The sequence below is a fragment of the Lissotriton helveticus genome, chromosome 6 (genome assembly GCF_964261635.1).
Source record: "Lissotriton helveticus chromosome 6, aLisHel1.1, whole genome shotgun sequence".
In the NCBI taxonomy this organism is placed as follows: domain Eukaryota; kingdom Metazoa; phylum Chordata; class Amphibia; order Caudata; family Salamandridae; genus Lissotriton; species Lissotriton helveticus.
Genome location: NC_136067.1, coordinates 1,558,765,518 through 1,558,786,871, shown reverse-complemented (window position 1 = coordinate 1,558,786,871; position 21,354 = coordinate 1,558,765,518).

Sequence of the window (21,354 nt, the reverse complement as noted above, 5' to 3'; positions counted from 1 at the left end):
GAAAAAGGGGGTTTGCATCTAAGGGCCGGAGATCATGAAAGGGAAGCAGGGAGGTGTCGCGCTGGGAACAGGATGAGGGCCTGGGGCAGAGCAGCGCCGAAGAGGGGTTTATGACTCAAGGCAGGTGCAAGCAGGGGGTGGTCAGCGTGCAGGCTTAGTGAAGGCGAAGGGCTATGTCAGGGGCCAGCGGCACGCAAAAGGGTTCGTTCTGATCGGGGCATCTTAAAAAAATGGCGGGCGCGCACGACAAAAGTGTGGCATCAGGGGAAGAGGCAAGATGGCGCAGATAATGTTCACCAAAACGTACTAATTTTCAACAACCCCAGAATTTTGATGGACACAACATTGAGAGAAAAATATTGAAAAAAATATGGACAGGTAAATAAGTCTAGATTTTCTATACATAGCTGCACATAGATATACCTATGTGGTACATATATCTCCAAGGTTTATAGTTGTGGAGTTAGGAACAGTAAATATATACTCCCCTTTCGAAATGTAGTCCTTCGATATTCCTGTACCATAATATTCTGGGGGTTCGATACTGAGAAGTACAATTTATTGATGCATGATATATTTGTAATATAGGTAATAGGTATAATGGGACCAAAATGCCAGGGAATGATTTTCAAGAAGTAAATTCGATCATTGCAACTCTACGGGCGTTTAACCCTCACCCCCCAGAATTATATAAAGTTCCTTGATGCACGCTGCCCCATGCTAATCATTGGAAGGGAGACATTAGCTGCCTCAAGTCAATAATCAGCTTCAGTTAAAAAAAAGTTCTACAGGCAGCCATTAGCCATTAACCATACAGAAAGAAAGAAACACTCCACCGCCAGCCTTTAAGACAAAACCCGTTTTCATTCTACTCGCGGTCCCCATATTCATCCCCAATAGTCCTTCCTCTGCTGAGCAAATTCAATTTTTTTTTATTTAATGCGATTTTATATAGCGTGAACATTTACCCGAAGGTGTCAGAGCGCTTTACAAAAGAACCAGTTGCGTTACATAAGGACTTTGGATTACATGAGTTACATAAGAGATATAAACAGGAAAAAAATTGCAAATGTACAAGTGGAGCGAAGGGAGGGTAAAATTGCAAATGTACAAGTTGCAATGTCACTCAAGGAAGAGATACAAACAGATAAACTCTGAAATCACATAGGAATGGTAGTGAGTACAAAGGTCAACTACATATACTAGTGGTTAGAGATAAATATATATACAGATTACATTTTAACAGCGATTAGGCTTGGACAATTATATATTACATATTTACAGAGCAGGAAATTCTTGCCATCGTTCAGCCAAGTGTTCAGGTGGCAGGGGAAGGAAGAGGGGGTGGAGAACAGAAAGGAAGGGAAAGGAAGTCAGATGAGGACAGGAAAGTGAGAGTGAAACAAAATGGGAGAGGGACCAGAGATATTAACAAGATCGACAACGAGGAGTAGGTCCGTCGCAAAGGAGCGACACTAGAATGGTCACCCGGCTGGAGAACGGCTGGGACAGAGGAAGAGGTCAAAGATCACTAAGATGGCGGATCAGGGACAGGGGAGTCAAAGAAGAAAGTCACAAAATGGGGGAGAGCATAAGAGTCCAAGTCAGAAAGCCAAGGGAGCAAATTCCAAAATCACCAAGAGCAAATTTCGCAGAGGGTAACTAGAGGGTGAAATGAGCAAGAGAGTCAGTAGGGGGAGGGCAGTCGGTTTCAAAGTCATAGCTGTACTGTCCTTGAGCAAAAGTTGAGGACGTACCTGAAGAGCAGTCCATCACAGTCCAAGAAGAGGTGGCCGTCGGCGTCCAGTGGGTAGGGTGAGCGGCCATTGACCGCGCCCTCCAGGAGCTAGTCTGGGTAGCACTGCACCGTCTGCCGCTGAGTTATGTACAGGGAGTCACCAACATTTAGCGTGAGCAGCGAGGCTGGGGCAGCGACAGGGGCTGCAGGGCGCTCCCCGCCCGGGGAAGTTATGGGACAGAAAAGAGTAAGCACTGAATGGAAAACTGCAAGTCTGTATGCATTGACCTGAAAGTGTTTTGACACATGTAGGATAAATACATGGGGTCCAATTCAAAACCAAAAGTGTGACGTCATCCTGGAAATTCAAAAGTTTGGAGTGCACCTGGAAATTCCAAAATAAATTATCTGTCTTTGTAAGCAACAACCTGGGGAAAATGTTCTGTGCCACCCTACACAAAACATTTCCACATATTCTGTTTTCACACTATGGGGCATATGTATCAAATACTCTATTTGTGATTCTCAAATAGCGATTTTTTGAGAAGCGCTATTGGAGAATCGCAAACGAGATGTATTTAAAAATTTGCAAATAGTTAGCGATTTCTTGGCATTCCTTAATTGCGATTCGCAAATTGCGAATCGCAATTAAGAAATACCTTCCCATTCATTCCTATGGGCCAGGAGGCCCATAAGAATGAATGGGAAGACATTCTCAATTTGCGATTCGAAATTAGAGAATCGTAAATTGAGAATAATTTCAAGGGTGCAAGGGTGCCATAAGGACACCCTGATGCACCCCTTCAAAGAGCATCCCCTAAGGGCGTGTATGTGCACCACATGGCACTTTAAAAAATGCCAAAAAGCGCATTGTTCAAAGAAATCGCAAATTACCACCAACTTGAAGTTGGTGGTAATATTACCACCAACTTGAAGTTGGTGGTAATTTGCGATTTCTTAAGGAGAAATCGCACAACTTGGGTGCTTGTTACATCGCATTTAAGGAATCGCAATTTGCGATTCTTTAAATGCTTTCGCAAAATAGAGAATCGCAAATTTTGCGATTCTCTAATTTGCAATATCTTTTGGGATGATACATCCTAAAAGGCCTTTTTCCCATTCGCAAACGGGCCGAATCTGAGTATCGGCTCGTTTGCGAATGGGAAAAGGGCTTGATACATATGCCCCCAAGTCACTAAAAAAATTGCAGTGGAATAAAGAGTCGGTTTGCGCTGAGCTCCTATGGGCAGTGGATTTATAATTATAGTAACACGTGGCCTATTAGCAGAAATTAGCTGAACCACTCCTGTTCGCCCACTCCTTGATATAAACGATGGGTCTGTACACAAGTGAGCAGACCATGTACCTGCCAAAATCGGTGCCAGCTGAACGTCCCTGCAATTGTGGAATAACTCTCATCGACGCTTCCTTGCCTTGGCACTACTAAATCAGTGACGTAACAGATTGTTGTCCTATTGTCTTTGCTACATTTGGTGGGCGTGTCCATATATTTCCACTCAGGTAGGTTGCCTCCCGGATAAGCAAATGCAAAGCTGAGTAAAGGGAGCTATGAGAAGCAGAAATGTCTGGTCACTGCTGCCTCTAGTAGAGATTGAGGCACTGTGCAGCGCTCTGGCTGGCACAGGGGCCATTAACCCGCCACGCCTTACGTCACAGCGTCGTCGGTATCTGTGTTTGTTCTTCTTGTAAAGGATACCTTTGTGTACCAATTGCGACTGCGAAACTTTTCCTTTTAGTGTTTCACTTGTTCTGGACCAGATGTTTTAGGGCTGTGAAGCGTTGTCACACCAGCCAGAGCTTTAAGTAATTATGTGCTATCTTTTTCAGGCAATTCGGCCGCGGAATGTGAACAGAGGAGCTGGGCTGCTTCCTTTCATAGGCACAAGCCCCCCCGCCACGAAAGTAAATGGTCCCGCGCTGCGTGACTGGAGACAGCGACACCAGTCTCCAGAATGGAACAAAGCTTCAGAGGGGCTGCGCTGCGGCGGGCTATCGAGTAAATCTCTCATAGGGACCAAAAAAAGGCTACTGAGAGGAATATGCAGAAAAAACCTCGTTCCATGTTGACGTACTTTAAAACGACAAGCACTCAATAAAAAAAAAAGCATGCTGTGCTATTTGCGACCTAAAAGCACCGAGACTTCATTTTCCAAGTGATACTTCTGTTCAGCTTCAGTTAACAAGTTTGTTGGAGGAATTGAAGAGAATGTATTTATGTACCTTGCTGGATGCCATGGTGTTAAATGCTGCTCTCAACTGAAACGTGCAGGACGCGCTCAGATGCTGATGTACCAGGGATGACCGATGTTTCCATTTACCTGTTTTTAAAAAGAGCATTTAAATACTAGTCTAATTGCAGAATTAAAGGACGCTCAGTCTCGGCCTAATAAAGGGACATTTACGTAGCTGCCCAGTGGCCTCAGTCATGTGTGACACACACAGACAGTCCTGGCTTTTTAATCAACGGGGTTTGCACTCTCGTTTAGTTGTTTTGCTTTCGTGAACCAAATGGGCTTCAAAATTGCAACAATAAAATGTTCTGTTGCATAAAAAGCCTGGATTGTCTGACGATGCCTCGCGTGGCATTGGACGGATTTACACATTACGTTGTGCCACTAGGATCGGTAAATAAGAAAAGAAAAAAAAAGTGACCACGTAATTTTATAATTCAATGAAAACAAGAGTAACCCTAATGTCCACGTGGACGTGGGTATCAAGAAAACCTTGAAACAAGTAGTCACATGGAACTCATTTAAAGAAAAAATATATATTGACAGAGTTTTCTGAATGGATGATCCATACCATATTTTCAATTAACGTTTTATGACAGAAATGTTCTTGTCTTGATTTAATCAATAAACAATGTTAATTAAAAGGAAGAAGCCAGCATCTTGTGGTATCATCGGATTCAGTTGAACCCAATTTTAGTATTTTGGAAAAAGACAATTATGCAGTCTTGACAATTTTATAATGTGAGTGATAGAAGATTGTTTGAAAAAGAAAAAGAAAAACAAGCCAAAACCAAAGAAAAGGAGAGGGAAGACAAAGTGGCAAATTGTGTGAACAAATAAGGTATATTTGTTATTTTATCGAAGAGACAGCCAATTATATTCAATACAATGAAAGACACAGAGGGATTTCTCATTGCGCCACCTTAACAAAGTTACAGTCTGTCTATTTTTGTTTGTCAACAGCGTTCAACCCTATATGAATTATAAGGGTCTCATAAGGACTGTGGTAAACTGGGGATGGCTGGATATAGAGAGTGTCATTCACTATTTTAAGGTCCACTGTAGGTATGGTGACCCGGAGTAAATACAACCCCAGTGTGTAATATTCACTGATGGGCTCAGGGTAGGTCGGGTTGGTGGCAAAAAGAACCAATCCACGAAGGCCTTATATCCCTTGACACTATCATAATAGGTCTGATTGATGTCACAGGTAGCTGTTGTGAAAAGGGTAGAATCAATAGTTTGTAGCCCGTAATAAGGACAAAGAATAACTCCCGAATGATTGGGTGCACTGCTCTCCCAATGCGGTCTGTTAAAAAACACAACTTTCTCGCTTCACGGATCTAGTGTCTCCGACTCAGGGGTGCATTGGAAGCCCAAAAGGGATCTTTATGTAAAAGTATGGACAGAATTTTAGACTAAATAATTATGTATAACACTTAATAATGTTTCTAAATGCTGGAAATACCAGATTTTACTATTAAATATTTTATGGTACTCGATTTACTAACCTTGAAATGATGGATGGCTGAGTTTGACTTGTAGGATTCATCCCCACATTTGTCAATAAAGAGCATTCAACTCACTAAGCAATCTTGTCCCCTAACTAGTTTGTCATGGCATTTCTATAATAAGGCAGAGTAGTGACCTGGGTGGTTATTACCTTTAAAACGCATTAGGCCATGAAACTGTGATTAAATCATATTCACGTCTGAATGAAAACTGTACAGCGGGATGTTCTTGGAAAAGTGTCTTAGCACATCTTTCCTGTCTACAGACTGCTTCAAAGTTCTCATGTAACGGCAGAAAGGGAGATAAAGGTCAACTAATTTCTTCAAGTTGGAGAAGCAAAGCTGCAATGCAGGACTGCGTATAACAAGACCTATAACCTTCCCATTATGGCACATGTTAGTAAGAGCCCGAAGAGTGCTCGCATGGGAGTAGTATCTGCAATGAGTATTAGGTTCCAGTACAGTTTTCTTATCCCCTACTTATTACCTCATTTTAAGTACTTCTAATTTTTGCAAAATCAGGAGCAGAATAATACATTCAAAAGGTGTTTGCCCAAGAGCACCCAGTTTGGTCACATTGAGAGGCTGGGATTAAATCCCACATCTTCAAGTTCCCCAGTTTCCAGCTTGCTTACTAAGCAACAGCTGGGGTGAGAGAGGTTCAAATTCAGAGGCCCAGAAACAGCTTTTCCAGAATAATGATGATGCTGGGGACCTAGCCCAGATTGTTATTACAGCGTTAACTACCAGCATCTTCTGGCGAATTAGGAAAACTGGATTAGATGTGAAGTCTCCTACAGCCATAGCTATACCTGTCCCATGGACTGAATCTAGTGTTGGGATTAAGATGGGAGTATTTCCCCAAATTTTGTAAATTGGCTACTTTTTTGTGGAGCCTGTCAAAGATTGCCTATAAATTCACTAATTTAGATGATTGTATTTCTAAGCCCTCTCGATGTTTGCAGATAAGGGAATAAAAAGGCTACTGGAACCAGCTATTCATTTCACTGAGGCAGTGCCCGGACCATCTGCAGTTTAGAAAAGCTCTGAAAACTGTTCTGTTCTAGCTCTTGCTTCTATGTGACAGCTCTCTTATTGTGGGTCCGTGAGCTCTGAGATACCCCTATGGGGGAGATTCAAGAGTTATACAAATCCATAAATAAAAATAAATAAATAAATGAGTACCTGGAACAGCAGAGGTTTACTGGTCTGCATCCATGGTGACTTTGTTCTTTATCATTGGCTTACCTATACTATTTCATTCAAATACGATGAAATAGGCACACCTTTTGTACACTTGACTGCCCAAGGGTTGTGATAGAGCACAGTCGAGGCTAACCCGAGGACTTGGTAAAGGAATTACCACTCAGATGCATGATGACATATTAATCACACTTGATAGACTCAGGGCTTGATTCACAAAAAGCTTCCCCACTCATGGCAGAGGCCCCGCAGTCGTGGGGGAGTCTCCGCACTTGGGCGGATTCGCCGCAATGAGAATTGTTATTGCGGATATTCCGCCCCTAGTGCAGATACTCCCACACGCCTGTGGGAGGTCCACCACAAGTGTGGAGGTCCTTTGTGAAATGGGACTTCAATGTCTGGTCAGATCGATCTGCATTAACAGTGCTTATTCAGAGAAGGGAGTTGTGAAATAAAACTCCAAAAATGTACCTCATGGCTCACGTTTTGTTCTGCCCCTCCCCCTCGCCCCCACCAAGCCAGCCAGCATTAATGCAGCCCTCTGTCACACCTTAAACTGTACCTTTTGGACCTTTAGAAATTGTTTGCTGTTACTTATACTTTAGACTTTCATAACTGAAAATGTTCAATTATTTTGCCAGTTGATATACGTGTAGTGAGTTTCTGACTACCCAAATGACACTTTTCAGTGAACAGCTCATAGAGAACAACAAACTCAAAGATGTATGTCTGGTCCCAGTTTAACAGAACTGCAATAAATAAAATGCAGAGGGGATATCAGGAAGATTATCATTGGCATGTATCAGATAAAAATGCTTTTTTAGCATAATGTAAGGAAACATACATTATTACATTAAAAAGACACCGGCCTAGGGAGAAATTAACACAAATGGAGAGAACTGATATACATGCATTAAAAATCTGATGAATTCTGAATTAGAGTGACCATTTAATAATCCAATTCATTATTACTTACTAATTGAGCTGAGTTGAGGTGTTCTGCTTTTGGTTGGTAACAGGACCTGCTCTTCTTTGGTGGGAAGATCCCCGCCAGGAGATGTTCATATCGATGTATCTCAGGTATGCATGGAACATTTTGGCAATCGGGAAAACTCAGAGTGATGGTGATTCTGAGAGTTTGTGTTAGGGAACTGTATCCAGGGGGACGGGAGGTGGTTAGGGTCATACTCAACAAGCTGAAGGAAGTTCTTTCTGGAAGTCTACATGTAACGCCCTGAAAAATTACGATTCCCTTGTGTGGCAGCTTACATGAAACCCCCCAAAGAGCATTTAGCTCTTGTGCAGGTGCCTATGTTTTGAGCCCCAAGGAACAGTTGTCCTTCTGTGCAGCTACTTTCATGGTGGCACCTGGAAATCGGTCCTCCTGCAAGTTTGCATATATGGGGGTACTTTAAAGAGCTCATGTTCTGCGAATCTGCCTATATAGGCTCCACTTAGCAACAGCTCTGATGCACATCACTATATTAAACCACAAATATTTCAGAAGTTTGAAATACAGTTTCTTCGTCAAAGTAGCTCGAGTGCCTCAAATTGTGTGAAACCCGTCTTTCTAAAACAGAAAATAGAAGATGAAAGGACGCAAGAGAAAATACTTAAATAAACATTTGATAACATAGAATTAGACAATGATAAGCAGATTAAAAATCAGGAACCAATGATGGCTGAGCCGTAGCTGATGATAGTAAAGCTTCCTAATGTCCTTAAGTGGATTTAGATAAATCATGTGGTCATACTACGGTAAGCAGAGTAAATAGCCTTCCCGTTGACGTTAAGTACCACACAATAGTATATTAGCACTACAAACTGGAAGTACAACATAATCTAGCCAATGCAATGGATGTTTTTTTACAAGTCGCTGAGGAAAGAACATTAGCTCTGAGGAAAAGTATTGATGGAATGCAAGGGAAGGGACGGCTAGCGTAGAACTAATACAGAAGACCAAGGAAGGGAATGGGGATCTTGTTTCCATGCCTATGATTATTATACCAAACAATCAATGAGAATTTTAATATGTTTCAAGAAATGATAGCTTAGGTTTAGAAACTTTACTAATAAATACCTATATGATGGGTGCACAAAATCTAGGGCATAGAATGTGAGAGAATGTTTATACCCTCAAAAACAAAGTGATGCTGTGGATAAAATATTTAGAGGGCTGTAGATAAGTCCGCTGGGTGGAAAGTTGGGATGTGGGGCAACTTTTGCACCGAGGTCAGATTTCTCTTTACCTAAAACAGACATGATTAGAGCTCCCCACCGGATAATGTACCCAATCCCTTGAAATGGGCCCAAGACCATGTGTGTCTATGCAGCTTTAAGTTTCACAGGTTAAAGTATTTTGAGCAGTGGACTCCCAGTAAATTGATGTGCCATGCGCGAGCTGTTGTTCCTTTCTTCAGATGAGGATAGAGTCTGGGCATGGTTCGTGGCTCTACAGCCAACCATTGCACCATTGAGCAGGTTCAGATTTTAGCCCATAGACGTGGTCACAGTATTTGGTGGGTCCTGCACAACAAATGTGCAAGAAACGGTGCCCGCACGCTTAACCACGGCCTGCTGTGGGCACATACTAAGGTGCTTTCTGCATGCATCTTGTAGTATTCTGTTACGCGCTCTGAGCCTTGAGTTACAGTTGTGAGGAGTGCCTCTGAGGCCATCAAATTTCAACTCCCTTCTGTCCGAGTTTGTGGCCATCTGTGTTGGCCCACCCAGGTCCACACATCTCTAATTTCCTGCTGGCAACTAGTTCTAGCAATGGTAAATTTACAATAACAGGCTAGTCTGTGAGTCTCTCCATCCTTGAGTGAGCGAGGTCAGTGTTGGGCTGCAAGCCCATCCCTTTCAAGACATAGTTGTAAAATTATATGACAAGTGGGCCAAATTGTGAGAGTTAAACTGTATTTCAAGTGATACTGTCAGACAAAAAACGAATTCATCTGTATTCTAAAACGGAAGCGTCCAAATCAATATACATATCTCAATATGTACTTCGAAAAACTTCCAAGAAACATTTTTCGAGTGCACCGCGTGGATATTTACGTTTTCAAAACAGATATTAATGTGGCTAAAAGAAAAGCCATTCTAAAACCTAAAACTTTACATACATAATTGTCATAGTAGAGGTAGTGCCCCCAAGGAAGCTTTTCCCTGGGAAATGATGTTTACAAACAGGGCCATTTACAGGCCAACCAAACAAACAGGCGTCAGACAATGTGTCTCCCAGTCGGTGAGGTGGCAAAGCCAAGATTTAAATATGCGCTCATTTTGTTGAAGTCGTCAACTTTGCCGGCAGACCACATTCCTTTCACACCTCTTCCCACCCCCCTTACATTCCGTTTCCAAACATAAGCTTTTTATATTTAGATGGCGCAAGGAATCTTAGCCCGTTGCTTTCCCTCGCTGCGGGGGTTGAAAGAGCTTCTCTTAAAATCAGACTCGGGGTGACCAGGAGAACAGTCGGCTAGATCAATGTAATTTTTTTTAGCATCCCATGATTTTCTTGTCGAAAAAAATATATGGAAACAGTATGAGAGAGATTTCTAATTTAATTATGTAGTTATCAATGGTGCAGTACCAGCAGTAACACCGGGGCCCAGGGCTGTGAGGGGCCCACTTGACCCCAATCAATGGCTGTTTTTACTACCAAACCACGGGGTGGGGCCTAATTTCCTTGCTTCCATAACCGCCCAAGGCACTGGTCTGATTGAGTACTGCTGAAGTCTCGGGATATTCTGCTTCACGTGGCTAAAAACACGCACCAGGGCGAGATGTCTTTTCGCCAGCAGGTACCAGCATAAGGTGCACTGCAGAGGGTAATCCGAACCGCGGAGGGCAACAGCAGATTTCAGACAGCAGGGAGAGGTTGTGTTACCGGCGGGAAGAGGCAGACGTTCCACCCCACTTGGCTTCCATCACAACACAAGGCGATTCCAAAACCATTTCCTGCAGCTCTTGCGACGCAGGGGTCCCCTAATCCGCCAGGGGGCACGCAACCCTTCGAGAGGGGCAGCATTCAGCCCAAGGCCAATTAATAGCTGTGAGGTATGGGAGACAGGAGAGGGTTATAATTTATGCGTAATGCCCCTGACCTTGGCATGGCACTGCAAAAACTAACATGAATTCAGCACAGAGGGGGCACTGTTGATTACCTTAAAATAAACGGGGAAAACGAGAGTAGAGAAGTGTGCGAAGCTAAACAGCTATTTTGGATGCGTCACGGATTGGAAGTAATCAAGCATGAAGGCGCCTTCTTTAATTAAGTGGTAATGAGTGCCTCTGTCACTGGCGACATCTTTAGCCAAAAACGCTTTGCATTGTGTGACTTGTAGTTTAGTTCATCCATATAATATCATACATGCCAACATTTTAGGACAGGGACGTGGGAGATTTACAATATAAAATCGGGAGAATGAAAATTCCCCATTGACCTCTATTATAGATAATGCAATTTCAGGCGGGAGACATCTCAAATAAAGCCATTTTTGCCTTGAAAAATCGGTAGACTCCCGCCTGAATCGGGTCTATTGGCATGTATGTAATATGCGCTTTCAAGCCCTGCAAGCAGCCTGTCTGTTGCTGGTTAAAGATTTCACGCGGGCTGTGTGTCCAGCTGACAGTTGTGTTTGATGGACCTGCATTGTAGTGTTCCTGTATCCGGCTCAATGGCTGTTCGAGGGAGGAGATGGCCCCAGGGGCTCACTGCACGCCGACGAGCTCTTCTCTGCGGATTTCAAGCAGAAAGCAACGAAAGGTGGGGGTTGGTTTATTGCAGCCATTTGTCCTGACACCAGCTGCTCTTCGCTTCCTCCAGGAAGGAATGCGAATGCATCCTACATTAGATCTCTTCACCGTGACCTACTTGGAAAAATATATACAGATACGTTATCACTGAGGAAGGAATACTCAGCGAACCACAACTAAATTATGCATTCCTTGTACTGCCTATTATAAATAAAATTATACTTTCCTACCACAAAGTCAGTTTTTTTTTATCCCCCCAACACTTTGCATGGCTGGGTTTTTAACTGTTCTGTTCGCATTAGAATTAAGGACTTCATTTCCCAGCATGCAACATACTAGTAGCTAAAAGCCAATGCTGGGTGAAGTTGGTTTGCCTGACATGCTTACCCTTGACAGTTGTTATTTTACAATCTACTGCAGATTCTTTAGCCCCTGGCTTATTTGGGATTCCCGTCCTAATTAGTATGAAGCCTGGTAATCTATCCTACATCATTAGGGGCCGGAGTCTGATTCACAGATTGACAGGGTGCTAAGCAGCCTCACCTCATAGCTGAAAGTAATGCTGTGGCACCATGAACTCAAGGGACTTTTTCCAGATTTTACTACTTTTCTGTTCAGAGACCTTTGCCGCTCCTGGAGGAAGTGTACTCTTTACATCTGTGTCAACACCATCACCTGAACAGTGTCCAGTCCAGCACCCTATATGACCATTGCCAATGTCAATGTCCAGATATTTCCCTGGTGCCGCAGCGGTCAAACACGTCATCATATGCCAACACCTACTGCTCATCATAGTGTATTCCTATAGCCCTACAGAGAGATCCTTTGTGACTCCCTGATTCAGCCTTCTTGCATTAAGGCACTTATAAAGGCTGTCTACCCCATTTGTGCTCATATACATCTACTCAACCACAACTCAGCAAGCTAAGAGACCTTTGCACTCCTCTCAATCCACTGCTACCATTGATTCCCCCAAATGGTTGCAGTTTCTCATAGTTACACTTCACCAAAACAAACCCTTTTTATTCGCATATGTAAGAGACACAGCTTACTCAATATTCAGTCACTTGGGGCCCACTCATTCATTTTATCTGGTTAGGCCTGATGTAGGTGTGCATTTTCAGGAGGCTGAGAGGATGCAGATGGATGGCGAAGCATCTCTATTAAATATATAAAATATGTGGATAATTATATGGTGCCTGCATAAGCAGGGCACACGTCCTAAAAAAAGAAATGGGGGAACACTGTCACCGGAAGTGACGTCACGACAGGAAGTGACGTCACCAAAGGTGGCTTACACCATCAGGCTCATTGCCTCCTCTCGCTCACCCCTTAGATGCAATTGCATCTGAGAAGCCAGGGCGTGAGCAGTGTGCTGTGAGCTCTGATCTTGTCCCACAGAGGCCAAAGAGTGAAGTCCAGCTGTTTGGCAGGGGGGACAGCGTCCACCCGGTAAAATAAGTGGGGGGACGCCGTCCACCCGAGTGGTACCCCGACACGAGCCCTGTGCATAAGTCAGTCTGAAAATACGTCAGCTATCTTTGGGAACTGTAATCAAAACAAAGGTCTTCATCACCTCCCTAGTTGTATGGGATGATGCAAGTTTAATCCAACAATGGAACATTGACATATCCCTATTAAAGCTGTGAAAATTGCGGGAACATATATAGATTGTCAGCTCTTGTTAAGAGACTCAGATTTAAGGCACTGGTGGATTCTAACTTTCCTTGAGTCAAAACTCTGAATTCTAATTTTCAATGTTTTGATTCAACCTCACCTGGACCAGGCAAAAACAACCACCAGGAAGCTTCAAACAGGAGCACTGAATGAATTTAAAGTCCACAAAATTAAGTAGGAAGACTGAGAGCCGGACAGAGCAAAAAAGGATCATGTCTATCAAAGTAAAAGTCAAAAATACTTTATTCGGCTTTATGAGTAAAGCCATAAAAGTTGCACAACGCCATAAAATAATTTTTTAAAATACAATTCATAACATTAAAAAGTGATAATTGATCAGATAGAATACAATAGGGTTAAAATATCTACAACTCACACATAGTTATGGAGGATACACAGGGTGCAAGCACACAATATACAAAATACAGGAGCAGGAATAAAAAATATCAAGCCATACAATGACTATCAGTTATCTATACAGATTCTAGAACGCAAGGCAGATTTAAAAAAGCCTACAACAAATGGTATACAATCCGGTTTCAGCAATTGTAGGTAAAATAGGGCAGGGCGGACCTGTATAAAATTCAGCTTCTTTAAAAATGGGATTAAAAAATGTCTGCGGGGAACAGTATAGAAGTTACAAAAAAACATAAAGTGCAGCAAATCCTGTGGAGACACTCCGTCGCAGCCACAGGATGCTAGCACCTGTCCCCTGCAACTCCCCTTAGGGACAGCTAAAAGCAAATGAAAATAATCCAAACGGAACCTGACCAATAGAAACCGCTCGTGTGTAGATAAAGGCCACAAGAGATACGGTTCCATAGAGGAAGTGGTTTTGAGCATCACATATTTACGAACACTATGTTTTCCCAGTTCAATGTGATCTCTATCCAACTTTTTAATTGTCATGAAGGTCTTTTTAATATAACCCACATTCTCCACGGTAATAAGATCAGGTTTTAAAAATAAATCAGGGCGCCCCAACTCTTCAAAACAGCCATTAATATATTTTAACCACGGGATTCGCAGCATGAAATCCAGATTTAAAATATCCCTTAGAATCTGATGGTTAAGGGCTAAATCATCATTCAACCAGCAATTAAGCCAGAGCAACAGGGGCTGCATTGCCAAGTTGTCGCTGATATAAGGCAGCCCCTCTTCTTCGTTGAGGACCAGGTTGGATGTACCCCTTGGCACTCGAAGGAGTCACTTTAAAAAATTGTACTCCACCACCTGTAAGGCATCAGTCGTAGCATGGCCCCATAGTCCACTCCCATAACTCGCAATGGCGACACTTTTCGACTGGTATAACTTCAACATTGCCGCCACTGGGCGCTTACCCATTTTGGTGGCAAAGTTGAAGATTGCCGTATTGGCCCTTGTAACCTCCCCCTTAGTCCGCTGGATAAGAGGCTCCCAAATTAATTTATCGTCCAGCAAGACACCCAAATAAGAAAATGTCGTTGTCAGGGGCACCTTTTCATTTCCCACTTTAATTGGATACTTCTTTTTCGTACCGATCCCAATCTGCATGATGTAAGATTTAGAATTGTTAATTGCTAGGTCACGATCCTCCATAAAGCTCTGAAAGATGTCAAGCAGGGTCTGCAAGCCCTTTGCTGTTCTAGCAATGAGGACAGCGTCGTCCGCATAAAGCAGGACGGGCAAACTCCGACGACCCACTTGAGGGAAGTCAGCCCCTGTTTTTACCAGCATCTTGTGTAGGTCATTTATATATAGATTGAATAAAAACGGGGCCAAAAGGCATCCCTGCCGTACACCCTTCTCACCGTTAAAGTCCCTAGAGACACGGAGATCCTCGGCATATCTGATGCTAGCCTTGGTAACCCTATGCAGATCCTCGAGGAATCCCACCAATTTATCCTCCACCCCCATGGCCCTCATGGATTGCCACAATTTCTCCCGATTGACACAGTCAAAGGCGGAGGATAAATCCATGAAGGCCATGTACAGCGTGACCTGTGGGGCGATTGTGTACTTCCCCAGGATCAAGTATAAATTAAGGCACTGGGCTAAAGTGGAGTGCCCCGAGCAGAAGCCATAATAAATGTCTGCAATTATCGCATTCTCCTCCGCCCAAGAGGCTAATCTTTTCAAAATTACCCCACCAACAACCTTGACCACAGAATCAAGGAGGGTGATCAGCCTATAGCACAAAGTGCTATTACGGTCCCCCTTCTTGAAAACCGGAACAATTGTTGAAATTCCCCAAGACTCCGGACAGACGACCATGGCCGCCGTGTGGATCGCTGCCACAAGGACAGGTGCCCAAAAATGAGGATTAGATTTAAAAAGGTCTGGAAGGATACCATCCGGACCTGGGGCTTTATTACCAGACAGGCCTATGATGCCCAACTCCACCTCTTTCTGATCAAATATTATCGGGGCAAGCATGTTGGCCCTAGCTCTAGGTTGTCCAGATTCCATCACACCCTTAAAGATAGTTGTAAAATGTGCCACCCATTCATCCTCGGTTATGTTTGTGCCCATTTCTCTATCCCTTGACTTCTCCAATAGGGGGAGGTTAATAATGCCCCAAAATCTAGAACTACTCGCTAGGTTACTAGGTTCCAGTAGTTCACACCAGGTTTTCTCCTTCAATTCCCTTTTCCTACTAGCCAGTGCCTGCTTATATATAAGACACTGGGCACTGATCCGAGGTTGGTCTGTAGGTATAGTTTTTACGGCTTCCTTTAAGAGTCTTGCAGCCTTAGAACAGGAGGCGTCAAACCATCTAGGTTCCGATGGCGATGGTCTATGGGATGGAGCACTTAACAAAATCCCTACCTTGGAGGTAATACCCTCAAAAGCGGTAAGGACTCCCCCAGGGCAGGTGTTAGGAGACACACAAGATGCAATCTCGTCTGGGCATTTAGCTTTCACCTCACTGTAAAATAAATCTGGGGCGACCTGTGACCACTTTCTTCTGCGTCTTCCATCTGTGGATCTCACCCAACCCGTCCCCGGGACCCTGTCTTGGCTCGACAACAGCCCCCCCCCCCCCCCCCCCCCCAGAAGTGCACAGATGGGATTATGATCACTGAATGCACTTTCTGGAATTGCAAAGCTCTGTATGTTGCTCTGTAAACCAGCTGAGATCAAGATATGGTCAATAAAAGAACCCTTATACCGACATTTGAACGAGGGTACAAGCTGTTTACTAGGCGGAGCAGAAAAGGGAAGCAGATCAAAAAGATTAAGCAAACTGCTAAGGGTATCCCCCTGTACGGAGTGCTCGAAATGAAATCCCCGCATCCTTGCACACCCTAGCTCTTTCATGCAAGTAGTTGCCGGATCATGTCTTTCATTCAGTGAGTGCAGTTCAACAAAAAATTATGTTTACAACCTTCATCATTACTCATATGGCGATAGTTGCTCGTACCCAAGTTTTCTTACTGATAATTGCAGATGGTATAAATCAGCAAGGCTTCCAGATGTGCCAACCCCTTTCTCTGGTTACCACTCCTCCTAGAGCATCTAGAGCAAGTGGTAGAGCATTTTCAAGTTGCCAGTAAGCTGTGGAATTCATTCCCTCCCAGCTGCTCAAGGAATCTCACTTGCTAAAATTTCAGAAGAAGCAAGACCTGGCTCATCACTCTCTAAGACAGCTGTCTTTCTTTCTTTAAATTCTTTATTTCGGCCAACGACCGTAAAAGCAGCATAAAATAAAAGTCAGATTGGGTTAACAAACAATTAAATAAACTCAAAGTTGGAGTTTCCCAAAGGGACAATGCCATAATAAAAAGTATTTGTTTTTTAAGTTTAAATAAAATCTAATTTAAAAAAAAGCTTTCACACTTTAAAACATACATTTGGTGGCGAAGCTGTATAAAATCAATATTTTGTTAAAAGTGAGTCTATTCTTGGGCGATTATGTTTGGTGGTTCATCGAGTGATGGTGTGCAAGGTGTCATGATTACAGTCAACTTATGTGCTCAATGGTTGGGTTCTGGCATTTGCATAAGTATCCTAGTGAGAATAGGCCAGACTGATTCTAAGAAAGAAGCTATTGAGAAAGTCACACAAGACCCCAAATCTGACCTGCAAATGCACAATGCTTGTTTGTGGAGCCTTATTCCAAGGGGTCTGCACAAGGGGACAATCCAGCGACTACAAACATTGGTGTATGCTTGGCAAAAAAAGAGTAAGTGGGCATCTGTCTCCTGTGCTATGCCACATACCGAGCAGACAGTACTACCCAGCACTACCCCTTGGGTGAGATCTCCATTTGCTGGTAAGGATGCGAGTGGCAGGGTACCCAACCTGAATTTGATATACAAGTATCTAGTAAATGGCGGGTCCATTTAATCCAAGAAGGTTTTCAAACCTTGGCTCAATTTTTTGATACAGCAAAGAATCAGCACAACTGCCACTTGCGGTGGTTTTCAATACCTTACTCCATTCATTTGTCCAGAAGGCCTCTCTGTTCACCTTTACAGAGGAGACAGAGATGCCCTCTGGGCATTGCCAAAGATCTGAGGCCCCCAGTGCAGTGAGCGATTCCTTGATGCATATGAGCCACGGCAAAGTATTGACACACCTTGGGATTAGAAGGATATACTTCTGCCCATTTCTAAACCATTCCAGGTCTGGAACCAACCATAATATCAGCCACTATAAGATTGGTTTCAGTCTCACTATGGCATCAATAGGGTGAACATTTAAATCCACTCTGTAAAAAATCCGGATGTGCCTTGTGGAAGTCTAAGTGCTGTCCTCAAAAGCTTGGTTTCAGCCATACCCAGCGGGTTAACATTGCTATAGCTCCATAGTTCAGAGCTGTAGGTAGCCACAGCCATGGCTTGGGCTCTCCATATTTCCAACAGCGGGGACACAGGATGGAAAGATGGGTTCATAGCGAAATTCAACGTTGCTGCTGCCCTATGGTTGAGAAGTAATCTACTCTTAACAACCGGGCTGTTCCAAGAGCTGGTGTTGGAAAGGCATATGCCCAAATAATCTAAGTCAGAGACTCTCTCTAGATTAACTCCCCCTTCTCTGACTGTTCCTCAGAATTATCTGTGTGGGTGGATAGCCATAAATTTGGTTTTATCAGCAAATATTGCTAGCCCATTGGTGGTGAAAAATAAGTTGACTCTTTCTTGCAATAGTTCCAGGCCTCTGGGGTTTTTTGACACCAAAAGGGTGTCATCAGCGAATAGTAGCTCCAGGATCTTAACACCACCCAAGACATGGGATTCATTTACACACCTCATTAGGAATTCAATCCACCTATTAATAAAAAGTAGAAAATGTGTTGGAGCGAGGACACATCCTTGTCTTACACCTCTACAGTCTCACAATTATTTCCAGTAGCGTGGGAGGGAGTCCCATGTCCATCAAGGCAGCCCAAAGTTTGTCTCTGTGAACCATGTTGAAGGCTGCCTGAGGTCTACAAATGCTACGTAAAGGCTCCCTCCATTAAGGTCTACCATTTCCAACTCAGCATCATGAACCTAAAGAACTGATCTATGTTATGCTGTGTTATGTTATTTTAATCTTATAAGGCGCACAGCTACCCAAGGGTTTCCTGGTGCCGCCTTTCAGGAACAGAAGAAAAAAGGAAGAGTTCTACATATTAAACAGCCAGGTTTTTAAGCACTGACGAAATTCTCATATATAGTTTCAGTTCAAAGTGGCATAGGAAGGGAGTTCCACAAGGAGGGACCTAGACAGGAAAAGGACCGACCGCCTATTTGTGACAGTCTGGTCCTAGGCACCGTAAATTTAGCCTGATTGGCAGAACGTAAAGAACGTGAAGGGAAGTAGGGGTGAACTAAGGCATTCAAGTATTAGGGTGCCTTACCAAATTTGATTTTAGACATATAGCTCAGGGCTTTGAACTTAATACAGTTCTCAACCCTGAGCCAATGGAGAGCCTGAGATGGAGACTGTTTTTGGAACTTCGCAAAGTAACCTAGCTGCCGCATTCTGCACCAACTGTAGTTTACGTAACACGTCCTTGTTAACTCCTAGATACAGAATGTTGCCGTAGTCCATTCTTGAAGTAACAAGAGCTTGGACCACGGTTCGTTGCACAGACAAAGGCAACATCCAAAGGATTTTCCTAATTGATTCGAGAATAGTAAAACAGATCGAAGACACTTTCACCACTTGTTGCCTCATTGATAATTGGTCATCAATTATAACGCCTAGGTTCTGAACCTGATGATTAGGCTAGGGCAAAGCGCCCATTTCAGGCGGCCAATGTTGCGGTCCCTACAGATCTTTATTCTTGCCCAGTATCATCACCTCCGACTTTTCACCATTGAGTTTAAGCAGGTTGGCTTGCATCCAATCTGCTTTAGTCCTCAGCCCAGACTGAAGAGAAGATGATTTAGCTCCCTTTCAGCCAATAGGGAGAAAACAATATGGGTGTCATCGGCATAGGAAAAAAAGAAACAACCCAAAATCTTCAGCAATCGCCACCAGAGGCTGACATAGATCTATGGTACTAATTTTAGGATGGAACCCTGCCTGGAAGGTGGACAGAATATTATTGTCCTCCAGCCATGGGCTTTATCTATCCGGCTTATTGGCCGGTCGTTAGCAGGGTCCAAATCTCATGCCCTTCTTGTATATAGGGACTATTATTGCTCCCTTCCAGGAACCGGGGATGGATGCACCCGCTGCCATGGATTTATATATACGGTTTAAGTATGGTGCCCAGATTTCAGGTACAGATTTGAACAGATCCCTGGGAATTTTGTATGACCCAGGAGCCTTACCCCGCTTCCAGTCTTACTTTTAGCCCACCCTTGGGTGGTGGCACAGTGCAAAGACATTTCTGTGAATATGACACTCATCAATTTATCATAGCATTACATTACATAACATAAACCAACATAACATATAACAACTTACTATAACATATTCAGAAGTGCTTTTTGTATAATGCCCCTCCCCCCCCATGAAAGCCAATGAATGACTGGTGTATTAATAGATATGAATGCATGTAGTATGGTTACACTGGGGACTTATTGTGATGTATTTGTTATGATATGAAACTGCTCTTGCATATGCCATGTATTCCACTTTGAAACATATGGCATGGTCCTGAGAATGGTCATTCTTGGCCAGCACTTGGATGCATCCTGCTGTCTCCTATATCATGGTTCCATACTTTGAAATACATTTCCTGTGACTCAGCCTAAGCCTCCAGTGGTCATTGCAGCAGTCTTCCACTTCTACGCCATACTTCATCTAATGAAAGACATGTATTAACAGACATTAATTCCACCCAACACAAGGAAAGAATAATGTGTTTTGCTTTCTTTGCCTTTCTATCCCTGTGTGGGACAGCATCGTGAATGTTCGAGAACTCAATTTAGAACAGGATCTTGGCACATCCAGACCTTTCAGGAGAGAAAGAGAAAACTTCAGAGGCGTCCCCTTGTAAAGGCAAGGAGTCCTCCCCATGAATTAAAAAAAAACATTAATTTTACTCGGGGCGCATCTTTACTCAACTCTATGTGAGTTGAGAAGGTTAAACATGCACTACTATGGCACTATTTACTGGACCCAATGCCTCACATGTCTCCCAATCTTGTTTAAAACTATATCAAAAACTATCCATGGCCATTAGGAGGGGTGCAGGTTTTAAAGGTGAGCAAGCCAACAAATTAACAGGGAGAGCGAGCCAAGGGTCTGGCTTTGTTCTTAGAGCCTGTACACGAGCAGAGTCCTGATAATATTTGCCATGTAAATCTTAAAACAAACATACCATAAAATGTGATAAAGTCTCTTCAAATTTCAAAAAAGTGTATTTCTTTAACATGTGGAGGCTTTGACTTTGAGACATCACATTATAGTACTGCACTGAGATATACTTATTAGAAGTTAAACATGAATTTAGAACCATTAGTGCGCCCGTCCCCACGCTGATGACAGTGCCATAAGGAACTAAGGGCCAGATGTATCAAAGGTTTTTACCCATTCTGTGTCTATGGGAAAATGTTTTCATACATACGGCCCTAAGAGGCAATGGCCCAGATTTTTTTTTTAGCAACATTATAGTCTTATAAGTCAAATACAAACTTTTTTTTTTACAGCTAGTATTCTGAACTCGTGTATTTGAAGATTGCTTTCATACGAGACTATGAAAAAAAGGATTTTTGATGAAATAAAATATGTGCTGAAGAGCACACAATTTAAGCAGGAAAGCCGTGATTTATCCACATTTTCTTGTTTC